The sequence below is a fragment of the Benincasa hispida genome, chromosome 2, assembly GCF_009727055.1.
Source record: "Benincasa hispida cultivar B227 chromosome 2, ASM972705v1, whole genome shotgun sequence".
NCBI classification, from domain to species: Eukaryota; Viridiplantae; Streptophyta; class Magnoliopsida; order Cucurbitales; family Cucurbitaceae; genus Benincasa; species Benincasa hispida.
The window spans coordinates 27,904,620-27,908,853 of record NC_052350.1 but is presented as its reverse complement, the minus strand read 5'-3'; the positions used below and the strand labels follow the sequence as shown (position 1 = coordinate 27,908,853).

Genomic DNA, 4,234 nt, shown 5'->3' with positions numbered 1-4,234 from the left:
ACTATAGAGGAAAAACGATAAATTGGCCCAGCTGTACTTACGAGCGATCTTTGAAGGGTTATAGTACTGTTGATTGGTTATATCCAATGGACACAAAAATATATCTGTAATGCGAAAAGTACAGCTGTCGGTCTTTAGTGAAGTGCCCGGCAGTTAATAGATGATGGATATCGTGATTAAAGAGTTTAGTCTGTTATTCACGTACGGTTGGAGCTTCAAGCTACAGGTCCATAAGGTCCTCTTGCTAGCTCAATGGATTCAAGTTGAGAATCAATTTTTGGGTTAATTTGAAGTGTTCAAATTAACAAGAGGGAATTTGATCACATATGATATAATTAAATTGGTTCAATTATATGTGATATAATTGATTAGATACATTAATTTGAGGAATTGATATAAATATGATTTATATTAAATATAGAAGAAAAAAACTATGATTTAAATATTATATATGATGTGATATTAAGACTATAGATTATAAATATAATATGATAAGTTAGTTATTATATTTATTTATAATAAAAACAATTATGAGATAATTGTTTTAGTTGGTTATTTCTTTTCTCCATTAACCGTGCAAGTGGGGGGTTAATTTTTGTTTTTAATAACTAAAGAATAAAAATGAAAAGAGTTTTCATTTTTGGAGAAGATTGTTTCATTATCATTTTACTAATCGATCGAGCGAAAGAAAGCTATACGATAGCCCTTTCGAGAAACTAAATGATCGAGCGAGATATTGCTAGACGATCAGCTAGATGATTGCTCACGAGAGCAAGAGATTGCTAGACAATTGAAACGAGAGCGAGATTTTGCTAGACGATTGCAAAGGGAGTGAGAGTTGACCAGTGTATATTGAGGAAATACGTGAAGAAGAGTTCTTCAAAGGTATGTCTCTCGATTCCCTTTGTTTTAGTAAGAAAGCATGTTGTAATTTCCTCTATAATGCATAATTGTTCTTGTATATTTGTGAATGTGTTTACTCTTTCACAATGGGTTTGGAAAGATCTTGCTTTCGCTCACTGGTTCTCTTGAATAAGAGTTCCTTCATATACTTGTTTGGACTTTCTTCTACCTCTCTTCTTAAAGCTTCATAAGAAAATTCGTCCACTAGGTCATCAATTTTGTAGAAAGCATCTTGAAGCTTTTGATGCCCAATCCATGGATGCATGGCTATGGGATTGCTACTCATTTGCGTCTTGAAGCTTGAATGGCAGAAACAGAGTTCTTGAGTTTTTCAAGCTCATCTTTGACACTCAGAGTTCAAAAGAGCCCATTTTTTTTTAGTGATGAATGCAGCAATGTTGAAGAGAATAGCTTCAATCATGGATGAAAACTGAAGAATTTTAAGAACATGTTTGCGAATGCGTAGAAGAAGAAAACAATTCAGAAGAAAACATAGAAGAAAATTGTGAAGAAATTAGACGTTGATCAACGATTGTTAAAAGGGCAAAATGGGAACATAGAAAACACAAAAATCTGAATTTGAATATTTTGCTATATGTGTAAAATTAAAAACCTCACAGACACGCTTCCAATTTTCTTAATTCCTTTTGCCACCCATTACAATTTCCCATTAATGACTGTGACAGAGGAAGAAATAATTATTATTTTTGTGGTGGTCATTCTATCATTCAAAGTTCAAAAGAACCACATAAAATGAAAATCACAAAGGAAAAGCTCCACGAGATAAGAGTTCAAAAAGTGTTGAAAATAAATGCTTCTAGTGCGGAATGACTGAGCATTGGTCACGTACCTGTCGTACATCAGAACATTTAGTTGATCTCTATCAAGCATCCCTAAAGGAAAAAGAGAAAAATGTGGAAACAAATTTTACATACTAGGATAATGACATATTTGACTCATCCCATATGACAAATTTCGATGTGGCGGACTTCTTTGAATTTTTTGAAGAGAAAATCAGCAGAATTGTTGGAACATCAAGTGTTTCCTTTAACTTTGAAAATATCTAAACTTAATGTTGTTTTTTTTATTCATCTTCATATTTTCTTTCCTCTTAGTAGACGACAACCTTTGTATATTCTAAATACTATTTTTCTTATTGTAATTATTTTCTTTTAATGAAGAAACCTCGATCATTTTCATATATTGGGTGACTATAAAATGAGTAAGAAAGATCAATGTCTTGCAGACAGTGAAACTACACATACATTACTTACAAGCAAAAAATATTTTTCCAAACTGACAATGTTGGAAGTAAAAGTCAATACGATATTAGGTTCATAGTTTTCTTTTCCATTTCATGACGGAGCTAGAGAAGAGTGGTGATGTTGGATATCGTCCAAGGCAGCTCGAGAGAGAACCTTTGGGCGTAAGAGCATAGAGCGGGTTGACTCTCGCAAAAGGGAGAATATCTTTAGAGCATGAGTAGAATGTGTAACACCTGGTGGCAAGAAATTGCCCCAGGCTCTATACTATACTTGCATTGTTATTCTGTACTTCATCTTTTATCTATTCAATGGAAGTTATAATTCTACATCTGCTCACTCTCTTAATACGCATGAGTAGCTAAACTAGTTGAATGGGTTGAGAGAAACTAAGCTAACATGATCTAGGAAGTTCATTGCTTGCGATTATCTTGTTTTATGCTGTGTGAAACATCCCTTTAGAGTTGCTCGAGAGAGAATCTAAAGAAAGAACCTAATGTCTCGAGAGAGCTAGGTTAGAATCCGACTTGAAAAAGCAAGATTAGGCCTGCATAAACAAGAAATAGGGACTTAGAGATAAGCTTTGTTTGTCAACTTGCATCACATGCATCCTAGGAATAGGAATGATATTATGTTGTCATCGCATAAATAGGAATAGAGGTTTATGTGTAAGCCCTGTAGACTTATCGCATATTTATCGCATGCGTTCTAGCCTTAGAAGCCATGGCATTCATGATGAGAGGTGGTTTACTATTGTATGCATGTTGCATGATCGCAAGGCATGAACGCAACCTAGGGAGTGTTAGCCAAAACCCTTCTCAACCCATTCATCGCATATTCATCGTATTTCTCATTGCCAACTCTTTTCGAACTCTGCCGCATTTATTATTATTTTCATTAATGCAACAACAAACCAACCACCTTATTTATTTACCGGTTACCACAAAGTTTTCATAAGAAAATTATCAACACAAACTATTTTCACAAGTCCCTGTGATCGACTCTAGACTTAACAGGAAACTAAGAGAAATTTACACTTGGATTCTGCTGGGGAAACTTGAGTACACAACGTAATTCCACCAACGCATTTCATCCATATTTCCATTCAATAAAATAACGCATCAAGTTTTTGGTGCCGTTGCCGAGGACTACGGCAAAATAGTTTGTTAACGGTAGTTTTTTTTATTTCTTTGCAGAACTCTCAATCTCTGGTGAATTATGACCCGTAGATTGAGAGGAATTTTAAGAGGAGACTGAGGAACCGCCAACAGCAGCCACAATCCGATAAGGAAAAGATGGCGAAGCAGCCTAGGAATGAAGCACCAAACAACAACAATGTCATTGCAAATCCAATTCTGTTGCCCAACGATCGCAATAGGCCCATTAGGGACTATGCATCGCCAAACCTCTATGATTTCTCTCCTGGAATCATGAGGCCTGCCTTAGATGGAAGTAGATTTGAAATGAAACCAGTGATGCTGCAGATTGTCCAGGCTGCAGGTCAATTTGGAGGAAGGCGTGGCGAGGATCCGCACGCCCATCTCCGAAGTTTTATTGAAATCTGCAATACTTTTGTGTTCCCGAATATCTCTGCTGAGGAGGTTCGACTAACGTTGTTTCCATTTTCTTTTTGTGATCAGGTTAGGAAATGGGCTTACTCGCTCGAACCAGGAGAGATCACTTCTTGGGAACAGGTGGTCGAGAAGTTTATGAAGAAGTATTTCCCACCTACAGAGAATTCAGACGAAGAAAGCTTATCACTAATTTTGAACAGGACATGGACGAATCGCTCAGTGATGCCTGGACGAGGTTTAAAAGGTTAGTCCAAGATTGTCCGCATAATGGGCTGCCATACTGCCTTCAGATGGAAATTTTCTACCACAGTTTGAATCCTGCTTCGTAGACCTTGCCAATGTGGCAACAACTGGTGGTCTGCTTGACAAGACTTATGATAAGGCGAAGAATATCCTGGATCGCATCTCCAAGAATTATGAAGACTGGAGGGAGAGAGACCAGAGATTAAGACTCAAAGAATCTAACACAAATAACGGTGCCATTGTTTCACTGCA

The 4,234-nt window shown here is 36.5% G+C and overlaps 1 non-coding gene across 1 annotated transcript; it reads right to left on the bottom strand.

The window, feature by feature from the left end:
• Positions 1-3,906: 3,906 nt before the first annotated feature.
• Positions 3,907-4,013, bottom strand: LOC120072382. Its single transcript, XR_005480444.1, has one exon. It is a non-coding gene; the product is annotated as a small nucleolar RNA R71 (small nucleolar RNA).
• Between the last annotated feature and the right edge of the window lie 221 nt (positions 4,014-4,234).